Source organism: Acipenser ruthenus, chromosome 5 (genome assembly GCF_902713425.1).
Source record: "Acipenser ruthenus chromosome 5, fAciRut3.2 maternal haplotype, whole genome shotgun sequence".
In the NCBI taxonomy this organism is placed as follows: Eukaryota; Metazoa; Chordata; class Actinopteri; order Acipenseriformes; family Acipenseridae; genus Acipenser; species Acipenser ruthenus.
Window position 1 is genome coordinate 28,391,334 of NC_081193.1, and position 27,224 is coordinate 28,418,557.

The 27,224-nt window shown below is 37.2% G+C and overlaps 1 long non-coding RNA gene across 2 annotated transcripts in view; it reads left to right on the forward strand.

Moving 5' to 3' along the window:
• The first annotated feature begins 9,079 nt into the window (after positions 1–9,079).
• LOC131737111 (uncharacterized) overlaps positions 9,080–27,224 on the forward strand; it is a 54,949-nt gene continuing 36,804 nt past the window's right edge. For both annotated transcript variants that reach the window (XR_009328682.1, XR_009328683.1), the window contains exon 1: positions 9,080–9,179. This is a non-coding gene — a long non-coding RNA (uncharacterized LOC131737111). The remainder of the gene's footprint in view (positions 9,180–27,224) is intronic.

The following is a 27,224-nucleotide window of genomic DNA, read 5'->3' on the forward strand; positions in this document are numbered from 1 at the left end:
AGCACCTACAGGAAAAATAAAGACAGAATGAAAACTAGTGGTAACCATGCTGTTCACTGGCAGATATGGATGAAGTTTTGGGTACCAAGGCTAGTAACAATCCTAGAAACAATCTCTTAGTTTCTTCTTTGCTGACCGCAGACTCCAAAGATGACCTTCCTACACAGCCTGCTTCTCCTTCAACCTCTAGTGCATCAACGCCCAGATGGAACAGCAAGAATAGAAATTCACCAGAGTGTCTTCAGGTGTATGTGGAGTAGCAGGAAAAGAAAAGAAATGTGGGGCGAACATAAAATTGTAGATGAGAAAAAAATAGAAGCCATCAACAATCTAGCAAAGGCCATCAGCAGCCTTTTTGATAATGAGTAATATTTATAAATTACTAAATGTTGACACAACTATGTTTATTTCAAAACATATTCATGTTTTATTTAATTTCCTCAAATTCTTCAATAAATATTTGTGGTAATTATTTACAAAGTGTCTGTGTATTTCTTACAAAGAAAGCTCATCTGCAATGGCATCTCCTTTCTCGTGCAGCTATACCATAGTTGACGTTTTCAAACCCATCCCAGCCATCATTCTCATCCGCTTCATTTTGAAAGTCTAGGAGAGGTTCGTCATGGTGTTCTATGCATATGTTGTGTAATACACATGCTGCCATGACTACTGTAGGTGCTAAGTCCAGATGTATCATATCCAGGTATTTTAGCTGTCTAAATCGACCTTTTATGGCCTTATAGCTTGCTGAACCACAACACGTTTAGAATTTAGTCTCTGATTGTATCTTCTTTGCTTTGGAGCTTAACGCCCATTGTCCTAGTAGGGAGTCATCAGATAAGACTCCAAAGGGTAAGCACAATCGCCAAGTGCATGGCAATTAACAGGCACCATGTCCAAGTCAAGCTGAAGTCTCTGACCAAGGGGGCTGCTTCGCCAAACACGGGCATCATGTGAAGATCCTGCAAAACAACCCATAAAAGAACAACGAGAGTTGGATACCACCTGCAAAATGATTGAATTGAACCCTTTCCGGTTATAATAGTTAGTGTTATCTTCAACAGGTCCTCGTAACGGAATGTGTGTGCCATCCATACAGCCGAAGACTCCTGGAAAGCTGCTTGGGTCTCTCATGTTTTCAAAACCCATTTTCTCCCTGGCTGCGTCTACACCTTAAGAAATACGTAAATAACTAATAGAGAAAATAGATTAAGTAACCTTTTTGTGCACACAATAACGTGGATGACAACATTTTTATAGAATTACATTTATTAGAAATGTGACAAGTTTCCCAATTTTACTGGAAAACCTAATTTGTTAAATGTAGTATTGCAGACCTCAGATGAGGCTTATGTCCCTAATCAACACCAAGGAGATTTGTTTGGTCTTTTACATTGATTTTTTATTCTGTTTAATCATTTTTTATTAATTGCAAAGAGCACATAAAAAAAGAAAAACAAATAGATTAGCTGTCAAGATAATTAGCTTTCTAGAAACTTAAAATGTGATTGTCATGCATGAAAGGATTAATATTAATTTAAATAAATAAAGCAGCATTCCATTACTTAGAACGCTCAATAAAACGTGTTTCTAATTGGTCTGCCCTTCTCAGTGTCATTTTGAAAAATTAAAGATACTGAGAAAAAGCACACTTGAAAGACCTACATTAACATACAGTAGTTTTTTACTTTTATTTTTTTAAAGAATCCTGCAATATGAACCACGTTCCTCATATTTTTCTATTACAATAATCGACTGTACCACATCTATATGTGGAAATGTGTTGTCTCATTAATAAAACCAAAAGTAATATTTTTATAGCCACGATACTTACCAGTAGGCCAGGTGATGTAATCTTTAGCAACGCCTTTCATCCTTTTACAAAAGACAATAAAAAGATGGTGCTCATGACCTCTGACCAGTCCAAATCAGTCTGCTACACCTGCTAAAACTTTCTTGATTTGTAAGAACCCATATTGACAGCAGAATGGCGGTTTCCTAGGAAACGGCTGTCCTATTTGAGCCTGATCTAGCTCTAAACTCTGGAATTTTTCAATTAGACTGAAAAAAGTAGAGGTTGTAGATCATTAATGTAACAGGTAAATACTATAAACTAATTTAGGGATCCTGTATCAATTTATTATGTGTAATACTTGCTAATTTAAATGAAAAAATGTGGCATTTCACATTGGTGTTATGTGAAGCCCCAAATAAATTGATAAAAAAAATTAAGAACTTGAAATAAATGTATAACATTAGGCGTTAATATAAAATATTTTTAAAATAAACGTGTATCATTTATAAGGTATTTAGACTACAAAAAATTTACAATGAATGTTGATGTCACCAATCTGTTGTTTTAATCCAGTCACTGGTGGAGGTACTTCTGCTTCACCACTTTCTTTGCAGCGTTGAATAAAACAATGCGCCCCAATTTGCAGAGCACTGGTTGTCAGCCCCAGGGCCAGTATGGATGAGGAAGTGTTTAGTGGAATTTGGGTAAAATATTTGGATTAGTAACATTTTAATATTTAAACAGTGGGGATATTAAGGCTCACCATCATGCCTTCATAATGTACACACATTATTTTTTTTTCTGATTATAAATAATTTGACCTTACCTGAAATTGTTTTCTCGTTTTCCCATTTTGGAGAGACAGACCTCATGCAGGATTACTGAACGAATCCTATAGTAAAATTCCAGCCCCAAAAATGGTATTTGAAATAACTTATTTTCAAAAGTACTGTAACAGAGAGAGTGAGAATCAAGATTTACTGTACATGCTCACCTCAAAAGAAGTAGCCTGTCATTCAAATCCCACTACCTTGTCAGCTGAGGAAAACGACGCTCGAGTTAGATTTTATTTCTGAAATGAACAGTGAGTATAATTTCTTTGAACCATGTTTCTTATAAACATTTGCTAATTATTTATAAAGGGCTTTATTTTCAAGACTCGTGGTGTTGACCGTAGTCGAGAATAAAATGAAAAATGTCTACACATAAGCTAGTCACAGTGACATTTAATAAAATGGTATAGCACTAATAATAATAATAATAATAATAATAATAATAATAATAATAATAATAATAATAATAACAACAATACAAATGTATAAAAAGAAAAGAGTGAATTGCTGTCCTGTTTCATTTCTTGCTGCCGCAATATATACAAAGATATGTGTGTGTTTTTAAGTCTTTTTTTCTATTTTTACAGTGACATTACTCTGGAACAAAGAATGAATGAATGAATAAATAAATTCCCATTCTCAGCATTGTCTGTACTACAATTTGGAATGACCAGTTTTCTGGTAAGGGACAAGGCATCAGATGACAAGCAAACACAGTGCTTCTGACCTCAGCTAACAACCAGAGATGTTTTAGAAACGCACCTCTGATCTTGGTATTTAATTTAAGCTGTTACTGCTGTAGTAGACTGTGCAGACGGAAGTCTAAGTTTGGCAGGGGTGGGGTTTAATCTATCCCTGCCAACAATCACAGGTGTGGCCATTCTCCAATTAGGTAATTTAGTGCTAATTAGGGAATGGCTACTGTATAAAAGGGGAGAAATTTTATTTCAAACCGCAATCCTGCTCTGAGTCTTTAGGGGGCGCTATCCGACTTCTCTCATCATGGGCCATATTCATAAAAGACGGCGGTAATTTCCAGACATAAAAAAAATTACCGGGCAGTATTTAACACCTAATTTATAAAACTACTGCCTGGTTATTTTACCGGCCAGTAATGGGTTTAGATGTGATTTACGGTCACAGATTGTTTACCGAGGGATTTTATCTAACCTATTGTCAGAGGTATACAAATGAGCCGTATCCCCTACTTAAGACATCAGTGGCATACACCATCTGTTTACACCGTGACGTGATGGCTACGGAACATGTCTGGAGACAGCCAGGTTGTCTGAAATATCGAGATGTCAGTTTTAAAAAATAATAACAGCTGCACACTCAGGTGCTAGACGCGAGTGAGAGGTTAGGGTAGGTGCAGTATATGCTTTTATAAATATTAAATATATATAATTTAATAGTTTATATGCACATGCCTTCCTGAAACATAACTGTAACCACCAAAAACATAATGTGTTGTCACAGCTCATGATATTTTACTTTTGGTTGTGAAAAAAAAGGATCCTGTCATGTTAGCACACATTTTCTTTGCCACGCACAAGAAATTATAGAAGGCACTACAGCGTCAGGAAGTGAAGTTATTTATTACATTTAAAACTTGCATTTGAATGACAAATGGCACAGAAAGACAGCACCACATAGTTACATTAAAATACAATTAATTGTAAATGGCAGAAAAATCGCCTATGCTTTTATTTATTACTGTATTCCCTCAGTTTGTAAATACAGTACATATGATAACATCTCAAATCTATTTCTCATACAGCACACCTTACCATACAAAAAGCTTCTTTTATTAAAATAAATAAATACAGCTAGATTCAAAAATCCTGCCGGTCACACAGTACTACTCGGTTTCATAGCGAAATTGGATTAGAAAACGCTGTATATTTCTTGCAATTTATTTGTAGTTACAACTTCTTGAACTAACTAACAATCCCATTTGACACGAATATGTATTTTTCAACATACAGCTATGGCCGAAGGTACAAAACATGGTGGATGCAGTAGGTTTGCTGATCGATAACAATCTATCAGAATGTTCGTAGTGATTCAATGTTATATTTAAAAAAAAATGAAAAAAGAGCCATCCAATTATTCTGCCCGCCCCTTGAGGTCATGTCCACCAACAAAGTGTTTCCTTGTCCTACTTATTGACCATGGTTCATTTGTACTTATAATGATCACTATTAATGCTGATATTGGAAAAATGCAAAAGAAACATCCTATATTCTTACTACCACCTTCACTTTTCACACCTCTTCACCTAAGAGTCGAACAGTCCTTAGCAGTCGACACCTTGCCCCCTCTAAGGATCAGTAACCTTGTGTAAACGGCTTTCTAACTGGACTGCTACAAGTGCAATAGAAGGAAGCTCCTGTGGAGAATGTGAAGATGTGTGCTCTTCTGATCTTCTTTCTGTCCAGCGTATCTCAAGATCTGAAGATTACTTTACAAATGTATCCATTGACAATTATCTTTATTGCAGTTGTTTACAACCTGCTTGACTTACTTGGGATACAGTTTTTAATTATGATGCCTCTTTCCCAGTAGCTTAAAGGTACCAAATAACAAATGAAACAATTGCTGTGATTTCATGCTGTGTTAGTATTAAATATTTCACACATTTATCACAGGTTTTATTATTTGGTACTTTTTAAAAGCCACTCTAAGCATAAATTGAAGAGCTAGAATCGATGTACTCCAACTCATCATGATCCCTCCCCCAAACCTCAGTCTTCAAGTATTAAAATCTGGAGTAAAAAGCTTTGAGTATATTTTTATTATTATTAGTTTATTTAGCAGACGCCTTTATCCAAGGCGACTTACAAAGACTAGGGTGTGTGAACTATGCATCAGCTGCAGAGTCACTTACAACTACGTCTCACCCGAAAGACGGAGCACAAGGAGGTTAAGTGACTTGCTCAGGGTCACACAATGAGTCAGTGGCTGAGGTGGGATTTGAACCGGGGACCTCCTGGTTACAAGCCCTTTTCTTTTAACCACTGGACCACGCGGCCCAAGATGTCGCATGCAATGGTTCTTCCCTAATTAAGGAGTTTCACCTATAAAAAAATCCTTAAATTATGATTTTGTTCCTTGTGCTTCACTTTGGCAAAAGAGGTTTCATTTTAGTGGAGTTAAATAATATCAGTAATTTATAAAGGAAAGTGTTGCTTACTTGGTAATGGAAATAAGAAAAAAGAGAACTGGGTTTTAACCCTGATACGAAAAAATAAAATTGGTGTGTAGCCAGTAAATGCTGGAAAAAAATTGGAAATGGTTACTCAATTCACGTTGACCACCCCTTTCCCATTAAAAAAAAAAAACTACTACTACAAAAATAGCCTACCTTTCCCAGTGCAGCTGTGCAATGTCCTTCCTTCCTAACTTGTATCTGTCATTGATTTGTTCTGAATACTTTAAACCCACCACAACTACTGAGTGGCAGCACATTCCTAAATTTCTATTGGAGACCGCTTACAAGACTTAAAATGAGATTACAAGTAGGAATGGAGGCTTGTTTGTGGGATTTAAAGCTGTATTATAGTTAAGATATGGAGGATTTAAAACAGAATTGCAAATTGTGGTGATGTAAAAAATGCCTACACACAAAAACCCTGGAAGAATGTGCCCGTGAATATAAGGATTTCGTTGTGGAAGACTGCAAAGGAAAGAAGGTATAGCTTCAGTGTACATGTACTGTCCAGTTATATATTTTGACAGAAGAAACCGCCCAAGCATTTTGGAAAGTAACTGAAAACAATAATTTCATACACTAAATAAAAAGCGAAAGCCTGAAAAAACCCAAAAACGATTTACAGAAAATAGCTAAAAATAAGCACTGTAGCATATTTCAGTGAGTATCTTGTTTCTGGTAGGTTTTGGTAATTTAATTTCCTTTATGTAGTAGTCGATGCACCACTGTCTGCTCCCAATAATAGATTTTCAAATGGCTTCAAGGTATTTTAATCTTAGTACTTTTTCATCAAAGTTGAAATTATAAATCTTGAATTCATGTATATTTTATAGAAAGCCACAGAGTGCATACATGAGCGGACAATATAAAAATTCTGCCTTTGAGCACTGTGTGATAAAGAATAAAGTCTATCATAAGTAGCTTAAAAAAGAAATGAGGAATGTTGGAACTAGCTTTGAACAAGTTGTCTGGCAGCTGCTTCTTGAAAACAGCAAGTAAAAGTGTCCACAGAAGACATGTTTTAATCATAAAAAGTATTTTGAAAATAGTGACTTTCATTAACTTCATGACTGTTTCATAAATGATACAAAGACTGAGACACATTTCATGCACCATATTTCTGAAATGAATAGTTTTATACTGAGATAGAGAATCACATAAGCCTTGGCAAGCAACAAGCAATCACTGTGTCTACAAACAGCTTCCAGGGTAAAAAGCCATTAGTACTGACTGTGTAAGTCCTAATTTACTATCACTGCTATTCCAATTCCTGTTATCGATTTGGTTGCCAATCAATTGCACGGAAAGAGATAAAGAGTACTGAGGAAATGTTTCAATCCTACAATTCATAACAGACTGTATGTGGAAAATAAGTCAAGTATCATACATGGTTATGAAGTCTGTAATGTCATCTGTAAAAAAATAGAAAAATGACATCTTTTAACACAGGCTGATATTTTTTTTGCCCCTTGAATGCAGATGAATATTGTACAGTTAGAAAGTGCAGGTTTGAAGCTTTCTAATAATGTATGACAATATTTATTAACAGGATATTAAATGTGCATTTCATGTTCATTATTAGCAAGTCCACTTTTGAAAGCCCTGGATTATAAATCAATATTAAGCATCTATAATTTAAAAACCAAGGATTTATGAAATATCTAGACATGTCTTGTAGATTAACTGTAATGCTATCAGTTATTTAGTTCCTATGGCTACATGTATACAACAAGCATACAATATAAAAAGACAGGATTTGTGGGAGTTGCTCTGAGCGGCATACCAACAATTTTACTTTCATCCATGGTTCCAAATCCTTTCTTCATATGAGGTTTGCTACCTTTTATTAAATTCAAATTAGAAAATACTTTTTTAGCTATAGTTTTTTTTTTTTTTTTTGTCACATCCAAGGCAGGCTGTACCAAAGCAGAGGCTCAATAAATTCCCACATTGAGCTGGCAGTAGTGAATAGTTGCAATAATGGAGACATCTGAGACTTATTTCCTGGAGATCTACAGTATTCTAAAAGCATCTAGAATTCTAAGAAATATTGTATATATTTTTCCCTTTGGATAGCTTTTTCTGCTGCAGTTTGTGTTGCAAGTGCTTCAGTGACAACACCAGATTTAACTATTTCATCTTTGTATGTATGCATGTATGACTTTAATTGATTTGACCAAATATTATCTGAGCTGCACATTATTTATTTTACACAGTGTAGCGATACGGTTGATGCTTAATCAGCAGGTACTTCTTCAGAAATGTTTATGACATATTGGTTATTAGCAGTAAAACCATACATTTTTCAAAGCTTTATTTCCTGGACATTGTATCGCCCCTTTATACGAGTTGTGACTGACTAGAGTACCATCTCTTGAAGACCAGGCAGCCACCTCTGCATACCACCTTATCCACTGCTCCTCTTTCCTCTTAATACAGATGCAGCTTCTGGGTCCTTTAGTTACTTTTCCTACTTCTCTTGTGTCCTTGCCTGTAGCATTGCCTCCTATCTTCATGTACCTCCACAAATCTAAACAGTGGTCATCTTGGGAACCACTTCCACAGACAGGCTTGGCAACCTGATACTGCTGGACCTATTCCTCAAGGCCTTTCTCCTTGTGAAATGTGAATTGAAATGAGGAGATTTCTTCTAGATCTTGCCCACAAGACGGCATCTGGTGCCAGTCTTTTTCTAGTCAGGTAGTTAAAACATGAGACAATGACAAGTATTACTTCTTCTTTTTTTTTTTTTTTTAAATAATTCAGTCGTTGCCAATTAGTTTTTATTATTTTCTCCCCAATTATTTTTAGGCTCAGCTCACCGCTAATTGACCACCGCCCCCTGGGAGCTCCCGTCCACGGTAGGCTGTGGAATAGCCTGGACTCAAACTCGTGACGTTCAGGCTATAGAGCGCATCCTGCACTCTAGAGAGTGCTTTTACTGGATGCGCCACTCGGGAGCCCCCACAAGTATTACTTCTTAACAAGATTAATATGGTATATATAAAAAAAATATAGAGGCACCGTCTAATGTATTAGGATTAAAAAAATAAACTGCAGCAAGGTAGTATTGGCGGACTGTCAGTCAACACACACATAAACCAGAGCTAACAGATTGAGAAGGGTGACTTTGTGACTCTGCAGACCAGAAGCTCCAGCCCTGTAGTTGTGCGTGCGCAGCTCCTAAGTTATGTCATCATTCTGCGCTACAGCCTGGACACATGATAAGGGTGATCACTTGCTTTGTGTTGTGAACATGCGCAATGTTATTGTTTAACACAGAAGTTTGTACCCATATTGAGTTGGTGGAGTGAAGTCGGTTTTTGAAGAGGGATCGGTAAGTGTTTTAAATGTTTAAATAACAAAGAAAGAAATGTATACTTGACCATAGCTATTGTTTTGCTTAAAATTATATATGTATTTAACTACCAAAATATAGTTTATTTCCAACGCTTTTTTGGTTACTTAACAGACTTAAATATACATAAATGTCCTGTTAATTACATTGCTACATGCGAATTGTACTCGTTATGACTTGGATTAAAATACAAAACATCACTTTTAAAAAATCTATTTATATCCACTGATAGTAATAATGTTTAGTTTAATTAAGTTGTATGCACACAAGTAGTAGTATTAAAAAATATTTGTTGTATGGTTAAAATGCTGATATATTATGCACAGTGTTAGTACGGATGCAATGTTTACATTTTTTATTGGAAAATTAAATGTTTTTCCCCATGAAATTATAAGTATGAGTGTAGCGATTTAATATTTCTGTGTTGGACATGGAATTTTAAAATGGTTGAAGTGAAGCCCACACTTATGGACCGATTAGGTTGTGTAGTAATGTTTAATTGTAACAGCTATTTTGTAACTACAGATACTTAAACGTAACAAACTCTCTCTTTTATTTCAGTTACATATCACTGTGTTGAGACTTGCCTAGATTAAAACACTGCTCACATTGTTGTCAGTTGTATCATTGTCCTTTTTGTAAGCAGTCTATATATAAGTAAGGTGACCATATGGCTCAGTGTTCAGTGGGACAGTTCAGGCTTTTCAACTCACAACCCAATGCATTCTGGTAAGTGTAGTCTGCTTCTCTTAAAGGAAAGAATGGTACCTGAGACAGGTAAAGTGTACCAGAATGCATTGGGTTGACAGGTAAAACGTACCAGAATGGGTTGTGAGTTGAAAAGCCTGAACTGTCCCAAATTGTACCGCTGAACATGGAGCCATATGGTCACCTGATATATAAGCCAAGGGACCAATATAGCAGAAGGCGGAACTTGGAGGTCCATCTTAAACGGGCAGTACAGTATGAAGGGTTGCTTCATGTTTAAAGTTTTTATTTTTTCAATATTTTTATGTAATATCATTTTTTTATGCTTTCACCTTAGATGGAAAATAAGTAAAGTTGTAGTCGCCATAATAAAGTTGTAGTCATATTAATCGGGTTCAAATATTTATATTTTAATTTTAGAACTTAAGGATTTATATTTTAATTATATACAGGGCTAGAAGTTAACTTTTTAAGGCAGTTGTGGGGATTTGCTACCTGCCTGGAAAGTAGGTAGCAAAATGGTCTTAATCGGTAGCGGTTTATTCGACTAATAATTATATATAAAAATAATTTTAAAAAAAACCCACCTGCCTACTGTTTAAATAGACTGAATATCCCAAACTAACACATAGTAGGCCTATATTTAAATCAATGTATTTACTGAAACCACCTTGTGCTCAACTAAGTAATGGAACTAATGCAATTCCTTGTCGCAATGTATTTTGTTTTATCTTTAAGTTCTACAAGAATGCAACCATATCTGTCATCTAAGCATTTGATATGCCATCAGTATGGTTAACCAGGTTATGTTTCATCGGTGCAAATTAAGTGGTACGAAATTATCCTCTTATCTGTCTTCAGTTGTTGACTGAGATTTCGTTAACAAACAAATCATACATACCTATAAAGCGATTAAAAAAAAAAAAGTAATGTGCCACATTATCGTTGAATCCTGCATTGTATGACCTTATAAATTACAAGGTTACAACCACAACCAGGCTGTTTTGAAAATGAAAGCTAATTCCAGCACGGTACCACTGCATTTGAAAGTTTCATGCAATGTGTTACACAAACTGATTTGTTCATAAATATGTATGCTCCCACTCTGCCTTTTCACCGCATTTTTACAATACCGTACAATTTTGAAGAAATTAACTAAGTGTAAGGTGGTTTATGTGTTTACCTGCCGCTCAGTAGAGAGGAAAAAAACCCTTTTATTAGTTGGGGAAAACCTCTGGTGGCCCCGGCAGTCAGGTAACCCCCACTCCGGGCATGCTAGCTATTTTCTGATGAGCTGCAGCAATGTCAGTAGAAGATGAGCGGATATATGTATCAACTGCTGAGGAAGTCTGTAACATATCGTGGTCAAGTGGCTATTGCAGGTGGCAGGAAACAGTCAGAAGTTGAGATTAAAATGCCAAAAGTAAGCTTTTATTTCAGCCTCAGGTATAAATTGGCAGTACAAAACACAAATTATTAACAAAAACAAATCCACAAGACTGTATCTCAAATCTAGTCCCTAAAGATGAGCTCTACACAGGTACTTCTACCCTCCCTTATTACTAGCCCCTCCCCAGGACAAATCCACTACACCTTCATTCAAGTATGGTTTTTATAAATGTTACAGTATCTGCATTTAACTGAGTCACACTTATTAAAATGTTAGGGTAATTTCCCTTTGTTTAAACATTCTGGAGACGAGGGTAATTAGATGGGATGAGAACCAGTGTCGAGATATGATTGTGTGGGTGATGAACAATGGATCTGATGGGAGAAAGGGCTTCTTGAGGGAAATGTACTTTGTCATGGAAAAGTAGGGGTATACTGGAGAGCTGATTTTTGATAGTTGAATAAAGTGTCCTCAATGTTTTTTCAACCTTTTGAGTACAGAAGGTTGCAAATGTTGTCCAGCTGGTAGTGTAGGATGATTTAGTAGCAGGAGCTAGAGCCGCGGCCATGTTGTTGGAGTTGTGGAGTTTGAAGAGGGGATGGGGACGCTGAAGGGACCAGGAAGGGGAAGGGCTTGAATTATAAAATTGTGAGAGACTGAGATCCAGATTAGACCTCTAAGCATTTACATAATAAGGGGGGACTTTAAGGGGGGAGGTGGCCATTGGGGCCTTGTGTGCTGCGCACAAGGTGGGGATATGTGGCCGGCAAGAGCCCTGCATGTAAATAGGTGGCAGGGCTAAGTTCTGCAAGAAATGTATTATTTTGGGGTGTGTTTAATATTGTGGGTTGATTTAAATGTAGTGTGTGGGGTTTAAGAACGGGTGATTTAATATATTGATTTGTGTGTATTTAAAAAAGAGAAATTTTATTGTTTTTAGTATGAATTGTTATAGTTTAATGTAGTCTGGCAGGGACGATGTTTGCAGCTCATCTCTGCCAGACTGCATCTCATGAGAAATCGTGGTCGGCAGCAAAATGAATTATTGACAGATTGGCTGTCGACTACGCATATACAAAAGTCTTGTGCAGAATGTGGTCCTCTCCAGACTGATTAAGTGTTTGATAATCTGGAGATGACCACAAGTATAAAAACCTGCAGCGTTTGCTGAGCTGGGTGGGTGTACGGAGAGAAGGTAGGTGAGAGAGAGAGGAGAAAGAAATTAAAAAAGTAAACCATTACTACTTGTGCTGGAAGGATCAGCACGATACTTGTTTTGGATGGAGGTGTATTTGTTGTGTACGAGACTTGTTTTTGTTTAACCGATTTATTTTGCTCTGTGAGCAGCGTGTTTTTGTTTTTATTAATTTTTTGAATAAATACATGCACTCGTGCATCAACGCATCAACCCGCAGTACTAGTCTGTCAACTTCTGGTATGGGGACGTCACCACAAAGCCATCCTGTCACAGATGGTAACAGCAGTTTATCAGAACAAAAGCTCTTTCTTCTCTATCTTGCAGAAATCAAATATAGACACATACATTCCTGTTATCAAAAGACATAAGACTTCTGTATATTCAAGATTTCCATTTCACAAGAGTAGATGTTAAAACTTCATGCTGATTTCAGCTCGGCTCTCGCCAAGATAAGCACCAACTAAGATGTAGCTTTACAGTAAACTAATGTGATCCATCTGTGTCTCTGTCCATTTGTGTTTCCTTCCATATGATGATGTAGATATCCTTCTGTCTGGTGTTGATGGCTGAAGTGTAATGCTGGCTCCAGGGATCAGCTTATTTGCCTCCCTGGCACATCAGCACACACATCGGCTGTGATGCTGGCTCTGGGGATCAACAGTGCGGTCTCCCCAGCGCATTAGCATGACAACCGTCTGGATTGAGCTAAGTAGGGTACATCTCTGGGGTCTTCAAGTGGGCACCTTCCATCCTGTGTTTCGTCGACTAGCCCACAACACCTAAAGAGGGCTTGACGGTAATTCTGGCGTCCCAGCATCACCCCCCTCCGTCCCCCACTCAACTCAGCCCAGCTTACTTACCTGTACATCAGCGGACTTTCCATCCTCGCTGCTCCGCTTCAGAAGCTAGTTGAGCATAACGCAGTTTCTTCCTTTCATATGCCTCATCTACAGCATCCTCCCATGGCACTGTTAACTCTACCAGGTGAACAAGGCGTGCTGATCCAGACCACAAGACAATATCTGGTCGAAGGTTAGTGATGGCAATCTCGTGGAAAAATAAGCCGTAGACCAACATCTGCCAGCATTTTCCAGTCTCTAGCACCTTCCAGTTGTTCTGGGCGAGGATTGGTTTTAATACCTTTTTACCACATGCATAGAGATCTTGTGAACTGTACGCTCATCAATTAGTGGAGTGTTATAGGAAAGGAAATAGTTTTGTTTGACGTGTTTGTTTTTATCAAACCACAGGCACGGCATGCTTTTGAAAACTCTTGACTGTTAGGTAACTGCTTAGAAGTGTTACCATGGCTTTGAGTTCTTGGGGACAGATTGGAACATTTTTTAAACTCACATCACAATGCATTCTGGTACATTCTAGCCATGTATCTGCTGGATGTGTAGGGCTATTTACTTGTCATATTGGAATTTGAAGCAGAAATTCAGATGATTTATTGTCATGAAATGAATGTTGAATTTAAAGTGAATGTTGAAATTATGAATGGATGTCAACTTAGATCATTTTTTCATCTACAGAATTATAAGATTCTGCCTCTGTAATCTCTAGTATTTATCACATTCCCTAAAGTACTAGATACTTTGGTTAAAACAAGAAATTAAAAACTATAGCTGTATTAGCTCTGGGTTTTTAAAAAAAAAAAAAAGCTGGAACACTGACAGCCTGTAAGTTAGGTGCCACATCCTAGTTAGACACAACATTACTTTTAAACAAAAGGTGTCACATTTATGTTTATCTTGTTAGAATGTGGCAGGTTGGCAGATCCATTTAAAGTGTAATAAACTCACTGTGTTGGGTATTGACCAATCCTCCCCATAAATTCACATTTTATCACTGCTAATTGCATAGGGACCTGAAACAATAGATCCAATGCCTCTTGCTTTATAATTAAAGCAGACAAGTTGTCTTTTATCTAAGTGTTGTGCAGTCCCTTAGGTTAGCATTTCAGCATTAGGACTAAGGAAATACAATTGCAGGTACAGTACAATTTCAACAATTTCATTTTTAGCAAATACAAATTCAAATTACAAAATGCGCTTCTTTTTTCAATTAATGTTCCTCATGGCTTATATATTATGTGTTCATTGTCCATCAATCAGTATTTTTGTGTGGTTAAAACAAAGCTGTCAATAACAAATACAAGAAGTCTGGGGGGCTCCCAAGTGGTGCATCCAGTAAAAGCACTCGCTAGAGTGCAGGATGCGCTCTATAGCCTGGACGTCGCCGGTTCGAGTCCAGGCTATTTCACAGCCGACCGTGGACGGGAGCTCCCAGGGGGCGGCGCTCAATTGGCCGAGCGTCGTCCGGGGAGAGGGAAGGTTAGGTCGGCCAGGGTGTCCTCGGCTCACCGTGCACCAGCGACCCCTGTTGTCTTGCCGGGCGCCTGTGGGTTTGCCTGTAAGCTGCCCAGAGCTGCGTTGTCCTCCGACGCTGTAGCTCTGAGGCGGCTGCACGGTGAGTCTGCAGAGTGTAAAGAAGCGGACGGCTGACGGCACACGCTTCGGAGGACAGCGTGTGTTCATCTTCGCCTCTCCCGAGTCAGCGCAGGGGTGGTAGCAGTGAGCTGAGCCTAAAAATAATTGGGCATTTTCAAATTGGGGAGAAAATAATAAAAAAAACTAATTGGCAACGACTAAATTAAAAAAAAAAAAAAAAAAAAAAAAATACAAGAAGTCTCCTGAAATAAGACTAAAGAAACCTCAAAAAGCTTTCAAAATGTTCTGCTTAGGCGCAAGCTATGTTTTATCATTTAGTTGACTCTGTTAAATCGCACATGGAAAAACAACAACAACAAACAACAACCATTGTGCACACTAGTTTATCTCGTCCATAAATCTCTATGATTGGTAATTCAATTACAGCAATTGTATCCGTACGTCAATGTATTAATCAGCCGTGGACACTTCTATTTTGACCTAAGGGTGTAGTACTCTTATCATGCTTATCACACAACACTCAACTGTTCTGGTGGAGTCCAAAAATCAATGCAAAGTCCAATGGAGATGTATCTTCTTGTTCAGGTTACTTGTTTATAGTTGATCATTTGCATTGATGTACATAGTCCTTGATATCTTTCTCCATACCTCCCCAGAAGAATCTTCAGAGCACTAATTGCAATGTACAAAACACTCTTGGAACCAGTCTTCATGGATGAAGAAAAAAATGGTCTCCTCTTCTGACTTGAAGGAAGATGAATCCACTCAAGGTAATTTATCAGAATGTATCACGATGGAAACAATTTCATGCACTTGTTTATCCTTTAGATCCTTGTGGGTAAATGGAGGGACAGTCTGCTCTTTATGGAGGATCAAGTGCTGACCACTTGTTTCAGAACTAATGAATTGCCCTTGTATATATGGGAGTCCTTCTGCATGTAGAGCAACAGGTTTCAAGACTATTGTCATGTAGTTTTGATTTTAAATATGGACCAATAATGCTTCTTAAGGTTAATGTCATTCATAAAAAGGTAGTGCATTTCTATTTCAATTCCATGTAAAATAAGTAGCTGCATGCAGCAGTTGTCTGTAGGAGACAGGAGTAATAAAAAGGCATGCAGGAATCTAATTGTAACCTTGGGGTGTGATTCAGGGAACAGAAGCTAGGGCTCCTCCTCCCTGTTCTGACCCCCATCAAACCACCTGTCAAACTCCCTATTTAAGCCCTCAAAGACTTTCTCCTCAGCCATGTGGCCTCTAAGGCTTCTCTCTGAAAGCCTGGATGAGACTCCTGGCCTTTCTTGCATGTTTATTTGTTCTTTCTTTCCAGCATTGCAGTCTCCCCTTTGAGGAAAGTAAAGCTCACTACTCAGTCTTGAATGTCTCAGCAAAGGCAATCCTCAGCAAGCTGGGGGAGACCTCTGGACTTCTCTTCAGTTTTTCAAATATTTTTTTTTTTATTTTGTTTTCCATCGGGCGAAGCTAAGTTTGATCCTTAGCTTTGGAGGCCCAGCCGATCCGGCCTCACCTCTATGAGGATGCCACTCCGCGAGCCATGGGAGACCTGATCTCTTCACTGTCACAAGCACTCTCCTCCCATTCTAATCCCTGGAGTATCGTCCTCCACCCAGCCCTTGCTCTTGTCCCGTGAACTATCAATAATAACCAATGATAGACATTTCTAGAACAAAATTAAAAATAAATAAACTGAGACAAACACTAATGGATGAACGTGGCATAGTATTGATTTGCTGACTTGCCTTTTTTCTCATGTAGTCTACCGCCACATCATAGCTGCTCAGTTTCACATTGCTGCAGACTTGCAGATACCCCCGGTGGGGCACTGTAAAACAATACTTTAAGGTTTCTTCTACAGCAAAATAGGTCTATACATTTTTAGATAAAATAATTACAGCCCATCTCTGTTGTATTTTGTTCCAGATATTGATCAAACTTTCAGCTAGAAAGCAAACCTAATAGCTTTTCTTTAGTATCTCAGTATTTCAAATACTCCTACTTCCTCATGTAACCCATAGGCAGTAATTATTGGGAGACTTTGTTAACAATTCTTAAACATTATTATTTATCTTCTTGAAAACACTATAGTCTTTTTCAAGTAACACTGGAATATTTTATTTTTGTTACACTGTTGTTTCAGGATTCCTATGGATCAAAGGTGAATTCAAATGAGCACTCAGACATAACATTGAAGTAAAATAAAAAAAATAAAACTTTTATTAGCTCTTCCTTGGATTGTGATGTTAAACTGTGTAGTTTATCAATACACATATATACTGCATCTTATATACTATCTCTATATGTTTCAGAAGGTACTGTCACATGTACTGGCCGGTGCTAAAGATTAGTTTAAAATCAAATAAGATAATAGGTAAGGCAGTTTTACATTTTCCTGGATCTTTCCAATACCAAGAAATAGACAAAATGCCAAGCACTGTATAGTAGATGAGCTACTGACCTTATTAGAAGTACTAAGTAGTCGTAGTACCAATAACCCTACTAAGTTGTACAGGATCAGCAGCTCATACAGTATATGGTCTTATGTATAATACAACGCAATGTATCATTTATATTATATTTCTAAAATGTTCTAATACCTGCTTAATACCTGGGTTGTGTTGCTGTTTGCAGTTGGAAGGGAACAAAAAAGTGATTGGTAAGTAAATTTGAATGATTGTTTGCTGATGTAAGTACATCAGCTGGTTGAAGTAATTAATTTTCTATAGTGTTCAGAGCTGTGGCAGATTGAAGTGAATTTAGATAGTGTGTAAACTCGACCAGCACTAGACCTGCAGGACAGTATAAATTGGCAAACAGTGTCCCCCCGTTTACAACAAGAACAGAGAAGAAACATAGCAACTATCCATGGTATACCCTCGAACTTCGACTGCTTAAGTCTGCCTGCCGCAAAACTGAGTGCAAATGGAGGTCATCTGGACTAACAGTTCACAGAGAGATTTGGACCAATCACCTCAGTAGCTACAGGTGTGTGCTCGCTGCTGCCAGTGTGAAGTACTTCTCTGAAATCATATCCATGGGACACGGTAAACTAACTATTCTATTCAAAACCATTGATCAAAGCCTGCATCCAGCCATCGATAAATCCATCTCCCATTCATCCTCCTCTCTTACCTGCCATGATATCTCCTCTTTCTTTTGGAGCAAAATCGACACTGTTTATTCCACGCTCTCCTGCCACAAACCCAGTATAGTACTTGACCACCTTGACTCCCCTCTGATTGACCCCTGCTCTCTCTTCCTTTTCTCCTCTCTCCATTACTGATAAGAACATAAGAACATAAGAACATTTACAAACGAGAGGAGGCCATTCGGCCCATCTTGCTCATTTGGTTGTTAGTAGCTTATTGATCCCAGAATCTCGTCAAGCAGCTTCTTGAAGGATCCCAGGGTGTTAGCTTCAACAACATTACTGGGGAGTTCCAGACCCACAATTCTCTGTGTAGATAAGTGCCTCCTATTTTCTGTTTTGAATGCCCCTTTATCTAATCTCCATTTCTGACCCCTGGTCCTTGTTTCTTTTTTCAGGTCAAAAAAGTCCCATGGGTCGACATTGTCTATACCTTTTAGAATTTTGAATGCTTGAATCAGATCACCGCGTAGTCTTCATTGTTCAAGACTGAATAGATTCAATTATTTTATCCTGTCTGCATACGACATGCCTTTTAAACCTGGGATAATTCTGGTTGCTCTTCTTTGCACTCTTTCTAGAGCAGCAATATCCTTTTTGTAACGAGGTGACCAGAACTGAACACAATATTCTAGGTGAGGTCTTACTAATGCATTGTAAAGTTTTAACATTACTTCCCTTGATTTAAATTCAACACTTCTCACAATATATCCGAGCATCTTGTTGGCCTTTTTTATAGCTTCCCCACATTGTCTAGATGAAGACATTTCTGAGTCAACATAAACTCCTAGGTCTTTATCATAGATCCCTTCTTCAATTTCAGTATCTCCCATATTATATTTATAATGCACATTTTTATTGCCTGTGTGCAATACTTTACACTTTTCTCTATTAGTCATTTGCCATGTTCTGAATGCTGTCTAGATCATTTTGAATGACCTTTGCTACTGCAACAGTGTTTGCCACTCCTCCTATTTTTGTTTCGTCTGCAAATTTAACAAGTTTGCTTACTATACCAGAATCTAAATCATTAATGTAGATTAGGAATAGCAGAGGACCTAATACTGATCCCTGTGGTACTCAACAGGTTACCTGGCTCCATTTTGAGGTTTCTCCTCTAATCAGTACTTTCTGTTTTCTACATGTTAACCACTCCCTAATCCATGTGCATGCATATTTGTGTGTGCTACACCAGTTTCAATATACAAAATAAGCAACATGAAACAATATATTAGTTTAATGTAATATTATTCATGACAATTAAAAAGCATTTATAACATATAAAACTAATACTAATTAGTCACTAATACCCTATACATACACACTGCTGTATGATACGCTTTCACCACACTTTGAAAATGTAATTGTGAATGGCAATCACATGGTTTAAAGAAGTGAATATCATGTAATGTTTAGGTAGTGTGTACATGGTATCGGATTTAAGAAAGGTTTACAATCTGAGGTAATCCACTTTTAAATTGAAGCACAATTATCATCTTCTGCTGTTATCTTATTAGTTATGAGTATAACATAGTCGTGCTGCTATTGTACCAGTTTTAAAAGTACAAATGACAAGACTTTCAATCTGGCAATGACGTTTTTTACAATTTGTTAGGTACAGTATATAAAGCATTGTGTAAATACAGTACATACAAGCCTGGCATAAAGTCTCTTGGGGAACAGCCACACATAGCTGTGGCTTATCTAGCTGAAGTAGAGTGCTGAATTTTGGCAGTGGCACAGAACAAGCCATGGGCAATACAATAATACTAAAAAAGCCCATATAACATGGTTTGTTAACTGTGACTCTGATACAATGCCAAATTAAATCAAAATGTTACCCATGCACAGAACTGCGTAAAACGTAAAAGGCAATGCAATTTAGGAAAAGATTAAAAAAACAACGGCAGTTTCCAGAATTAAAACAGTATCCAAAGTCAGTATTATAAAATAACGCTGCTTGTGTAAATAGTGTGTTTGTGGGAACGTAAGGTTGGCAGACATGGGGTTAAATCTGTCCCTGTCAGCAATCACAGGTGTGGCCATTCCCCAATTAGGTAATTAAGTGCTAATTGGGGAGTGGCCACATGTATAAAAAAAGCCAGAATTTGTTGGAGGAGTTTTGGTGCTGTGAGGCTTGTACTGGTTTGTAACTTGAAGGTGAATGCACAGCCTACGTCTGGGTATTTTGTTTAAACTTTTTATTTTGGCCCTTGTGCCATGTTTTGTTTGTTTTGTTTAATAAAGTGTGCAACAGCTTTCTGTCTCTGGGTCTAATTCCTGTCGGTAACCGGCAAGAAGATTTCCCTGTTAAACTAATCTGATGTGAAATGTTATTCAATAGGTTTGCTGTTTCTCTCATATTTTACCATTATGTGGAATTTTTAAAACATATTGTGTATAAAGATATCCTTTTTATCAAAAGGTATGTAAAATTATATAAACTCAATCATTGGTGGATCTGGGCCTGCATTCCAAAATATGGTCATATCCAGACTCCTATCCATGGTAAATAATGAGAGCAAAAGGTATCGCTCAACTGACTTTTAATTGACTCATTATCTACCAAGTAAAGTTGTGTTGCTCAGAATCTCACAATGGAACATGTAGGAAAATAAACCAATTAAAGTTGATTGACAATCCTATAAATAACTTGTCCTAACATTTTCATCGAAGTTAGCACCCCCAGAAATCTTTCACCTGGTACGCACAACTGAACCACACCAACATTCCTTCTCATGCCGATAATGACTCTGCATCACCATGTTGTAAAGTGTTTCAGCCAATCAGAGTGCTGCATTTTTGTAATTTTCTGAATTTCACAGAACCTACACTGTCACATTAGAAAACTGCAATCAAATTGCTTCACTGTTTCCCTTTCTAAAAATGAATAAACACAGCGCAGTGCCATCGAGATAAAACAGCAACTACAGTGACAGCCAAATAGTCCACAACAACAATAAAAACTACAAATAAACCTATTTGAAATACAGACTTAAACTAGGGGGAAACTATCTCACAAATATTTTATGCTGGTTCCATTTCTAATCATTTCACTCTCAAAATCATTACAATTAATCATTAATTACCTGTAGCCATTTACAATACCTTGAAAAAGTAGCAAATATGACCATTTCCCTTTTAAGATGCCCACTCGACCTGTACATAATAAACCCTTTAATCTTACAGATGTACATAATAAGACTGAAAAGTCTGGGATTGTTAAAAATAATTTATAGGGCTGTAAAATGCTACTACTGATTGCAATAATAATAATAATAATAATAATAATAATAATAATAATCATACAACTTTGCAATGATGTGTTAATGATTAGGAACATGTAAGACACTGATACAATTAAAATACACGCAATGTGAGCGTTATAACCGAAGAGCATTATAAACGGGAGAGGGAGAGGGAGAGGGAGAGGGAGAGGGAGGGGGCCGCAGGACATACAAGAACACACATCTCGCAGGATATACAAAACACATCTGACTAAAATACAAAATAAAACAACTCCCTCTCTATAATGCACATATAGTGAAACAAAAACGTAACTTTCCGAGAATTAACCATGCATAAAGTACCATGTAATCAACGTTGTATTTTTTACAAAAAAAAAAAAAAGTAACATTCCCACTCGTGGATCATTTTAATTAGCAGTTTTTAAACTATAAATAGCCTGGCTAAACAGCAGTCGGGAGTTCAGTTCGAAGCGGCAGACAAGCAAACCAAGTGTGAGAAGGAGAACGGGTCGGGAGAGGGGAAGAGGTAATAGGCTCGTCCCAGGTTCGGCTGCCGGAGCGGGTCTGAAGCGAAGCTAAAGCACCTTGTTTCCCGGAGAAAGCCGCAGCTCCTCTCGCAGCAAAAAAGTAAATATATCAGGAAAGATAACCATGTTTTATAGTTTAGGTTCCTGTTCCTGTGTATTAGTTATTGCTCGAGTAGAGCTAGGTGTTTTCGTTTATTTTTATTTTGTATTATTAAAAATAAAAATAGTGCGTGGGTCTACTTTTAAAGGGGCAACGAACAGCGGAGAGGAAGCTCCGGTTAACTATATATATATATATATATATATATATATATATATATATATATATATATATATACAGACTGCTGGGCAAAAGTATATGTGTGTGTGTGTGTGTGTATATATATATATATATATACATACATACACACACACAATATATAAAGTGTCTGTTTCTGTGTGATATTGCTTATATTTAAAATATATTTCAACATTTGTTTCAGCTATTTTGGGATGAGTATTAAATATGTGGATAATATATTTGATAGTCGGATAATATATTTGATATATTCTGCAATATATTTGAAGGTCGAAAATATATTTAAAAATAGGTTGCAATATATTTCATTTTCATAAGGGAACATTCAATGCCGTCAATGTATTTACTAGAAACAGACGGTTTGGTGCTTTTACTAATTTTTTAGTGACATTCTGGATCATCAGAAGAAAGATTTTTGCTCTTTTTGAAGCTTCAACCAAACATATCTGCTTCCGTTTGTTCATTACTACCACTAAATAAACAACAAGATTTTATAAGCTTCACGGAGTCCACACTTACGAAGACGAAATTTTGCAAACAAAAATGTATGCACAGTGCGTAACATGCGCCAATGTCATGGTTGAGATTCATGTCTGATATTTGAGGCTACAAGCCAAGCTATGCCTCTGCAAGAAGTTTATAATAAAACCGAAGCAATGTCACCAAAATAGAAACAAACTAAACGTTTAAAGACTGACTGGTTCTGTAATGAAACAACCCCACACAAAACCTTTCAATTCTCACTTTCAAAGACTTAATGGGACCTGATAAGATTTGTTTGACAACTTTTAAATGAGTCTGCAGTAAGAATTTCACCCATTTCTTTTTTTTTATTTTTATCTTATCTACAAGTTACTTGCTTACATTATTTTTCATGCTTTTTGTGGGATCAAATTTAGGTACAGCTCTGAGGGATGTCATATTATATCAAATAAATGACAAATACTAAAAGCAAAAAAACTTCTTAAAGCTGCAGCTTCAATTACTGTTTACAGAATCCATTGGTGTATCTGTTTACTATAGTCCTCCACAGTCCTACATTGTGTTTGATTGAACAGAAAGCAGACCTGTGGTCAATTCTTTATTAATGGTTACTTAATTCTGTAGGGTTAAACTAAAGTGGACCAAATTTGTGGTTAAACAATACACAAAAAAGAGAAGCACATATAACTCATACCCCACTACATGATAACATGTCTATTTTTATATAAAAAAATGAAGACTGATCTTCAAGAACCTCAGTTTTTTCTAACTTAGTGGCACTTGCCACATTAGATACACAAGCCACATTTTGAAATACTTCTGTCTATACAACTTAAACACTCAAAAAAAAAAAAACTTATAAAGAACTAAAGTCAAGTTGACACATTTTTTAGCAAGTGCCTTTTTATAAGCTATATATACTATAACATTTTGTACTATATCATGTTACAGGAATGACCTAGCAGTTAACTTTAAATAACAGACCAAAAACAGAAATATTGTTCTCAGAAAATGGCTAAACAGCAGTATTACTTTGGACAGAAACTGCATTTTGATGTACTAGGTGTTTGAGCTTTATCAACAAATGGTAGAATGGCTTATTGATTTGAAGAACACAGTGAATTATTTAACCAATACAGAACTTTTTTTTTTTATCCACTGGGAAATTGATTAGCAGGGGGAAATGAAATGTTGAAAAGGACTAGCAATAGATGTGACATGCTTCCCTTTATCACTTGAGGTAATAAAGACCTAAGGTGCTATGATCCAGACAGAAACATTTTCTTTTCTATTAAGTCATATAATTGTATAATATGAACCAGTCAATACGTAAAAAGAATACAAATAATTCAGACCTTTAAATTGTTACTTTGAAGGTTACCAGTCACTGTCTGACTCTGCATTATCAATTGAAATGAATAGAAATTCACAAGGCAGGAGCAAGGGTTGCGTGGAGGAAGAACCTCTTGGATTAGATTGGGAGGAATCTGCTTTTGACTTAGAAAAGTGGACAGGGTCTCCCCTTGTCTCATGGATGGCTTTTAAGGCTGGGAAGCAAGCTTCGTTTACCCCATTGGGGGGGGGGGGGGGTATATAGCAGGCGAATCAAAAAGATAAAGAGAAATTGTGACCGAGCTGTTGTTGAGTGGCGTGTGGGTGGTGACATCACGTACCAGAAACAGAAACAAAAATAATGAATGGCGGGTGAAACTGAACGCAACGGCGCTCAGTGTTTTATTAAATAAATCAAACAAAAGGTTTAAACAAACACAAACACACAAAACAAAAAGGTGCGTTGGCCAAACAAACAAGTATCGTGCTGGTTTTTAGCCAGCACATCTAGCAATTGTTTTGGTTCTAAATATCTCACAGCCTTACGTCTCTCCTCTGACACTCTTCACTTTAGTGCAGACAGCTGGAGGCTTTTATATTCTGGCCGAGGGGTTAACTAGCTGTTAATTACCTTATTACCCACAGTCTGCACGAGTTTAGTAAGGATGCGTGACTGTCAGCTAGTTAAATAATCAGTAGCTGATCAGTCACGTATCCTCACAAGGTTTATAAAATACAAAAACAATAACAAATAAGCGGCGCCTCGCCGTAATATAAACATAAATCATAATATAAAATAAATAATAAACAAAGGGCCGGGGACACTCTGCTACAGAAGTCCAGAGGTCTCCCCCAGCTTGCTGAGGATTGCCTTTGCTGAGGGAGGTCGGCATGCCCGGACTTCCAAGATTGAGAAGTGAGCTTCATTTCCTTTAAGGGGGCCAGGAGTGGCTGGGAAACAAGCTTGGTTCTCCAGAGAGGGAGAATGGCTTGGGTGAACAGGAAGGAGTGAGCATGGGAAAATAAAATGAGAAAGAGTTAAGGTTTTGGCCGAGGGTCCCCTCTGGCTTGTGAAGAACCTTCCTCATGGAAGATGAGGCTGGCGCGGTCAGGCCTCTAAGCTTGGGAAGTGACCTTCTATTGCCCCCAGAGGGAGACCGTTGCAGAGGTGGTGCAGCATAGTAGAGAAGGAAGGGAGGTGGAGGAAACTAAAAAGCCAGACAGAGAATAAGGGCGTGACCTTCTCCAGCCCCCACACAAAGGTAAACACAAAGGTTACAAAGATAGCATTTTCTGTATATGCACTGTCCCTACATTGTATGTGCATTTGGGATGGTCTGTCAATTTATTTAAAAAATAGATTTTATAGATATATTTTTGGTTATCTGACAAAAAAAAAGAATAATAAAAAAACGATCTTAATATTTTTTTTATTAGGTTTTATCAAGGAAATAATAGTATTAACATGATTCTAATATTACAATTTAGGTAGTTGGAAAAATTACATTACAGAAATTGATTTATGTGCTTAATTATATTTAAATCCATAATCAACCTATTCATAATTAGAAAACTGAGTATAATTAATCATTAGCATGTGTTTGACCTACGCTTCACAATAGCAACAATATAATATATTAAATAGCTAAACAGCTTAATTGGGAAAACTACCAGCAACTGAATTGCAGTTTGAAATTGGAACAGAATATAAAACAAATGTGAACAATAAAATAATACAACAGTGAGATAGAGTGAATATATATATATATATATATATATATATATATATATATATATATATATATATATATATTTAGTCTAGTTTTAAAAGCAGCAACAGTTGTTGCTTGCCTTACAGATCTCGGCAGTTCATTCCATAGTTTAGGGGCTTTATTGCTGAATGCTCTACCACTTGTGTTCTTTTTCTCAATCTTGAGAATAGTAAGTAACCCTATGATCGGAGTGAGTGTCTGGGAACATATGGGGTTAAAAGATAATTTAAATGGGGGCTCCTGAGTGGCGCACCCAGTAAAAGTGCTCCGCGTGGAGTGCAGGTATGCGCCCTACAGCCTGGAGATCACAGCTGACCATGACCGGAGGGTTCCTAGGGGGCGACGTACAATTGGCTGAGTGCCGCCCGGGTAGGGAGGGCTTAGGTCGGCAGGGGAATCCACGGTTCACCACGCACCAGTGACCCCTGTGGCCGATAGGGCGCCTGTGGTTCTGCAGTGTAGCCATCAGATCTGTGTTGTCCTCCGGCACTATAGGTCTGGTGGCATTGCTGTGGATCTGCAGTGTGAAAAATGACGGAGGACGCGAGTTCCAGCCGCCATTTCCCGAGTCAGCGAGGAGGGGGGGTGGGGGTGGGGGTGGGGGTGGTGGTTGTGAGCGGTGAGCCGAGGATACAGATAATAATAATTGGGCATACAAAATTGGGGAGAAAAACTGGAGTAAAAAATTGTCGACGACTACATTTAAAAAAAAAAAAAAAAAGATAATTTAAATAAGATGGAACAAAGCTTTATGTTAAAAGCAGGACTTTAAAATCGATCCTAAACTGCACAGGAAGCCAATGTAACACAGGGGTAATGTGTTCATACTTCTTGGTTCTTGTTAAAACTCACACTTTGCACAAGCTGCAATTGAGATAAAACACAACTTGAAATACCAGAAAAAGAGCATTGCAATAATCAATCCTAGATGTTACAAAAGCATGCATCAGTCTCTCAGCATCCTGCAGCGAAAGAGAATGCCTTAGTTTCGTAATATTTCTTACATTAAAATAAGACACTTTAGTTACAATTGATCTTCCATTTGCAGTAACAAAAAAATAATATTAGAGGTAAAAAAAATATCATACTATTTCCCTCCATTTTAATTTTATACCAGTATGAAAATAATTAGATTTTTAATCAATACTTGATATTACTTTTTTTTAAATTAGCATATGAGTAACCCACACATTCATTATCTTGTTCGGTTTTTTGTTTACATAATGAAGAAGGAACCAAAAAATGAAAATGTAGGAGTAAGTAAAAACAATCATTAATACAATGTGAAAAAGTACTACCGACCTTCTAATAATTTCTGTGCCATATTATGGATTTGCTTCCAGCTCTTTTTAAGCGATTATTCTTTTAGCTTTAGCTATTCTTTAGCTTAGCTGGCTTGGTATATGTACAATAATGCAAAACCATATTTTAATAACCTTAATGTTCGCC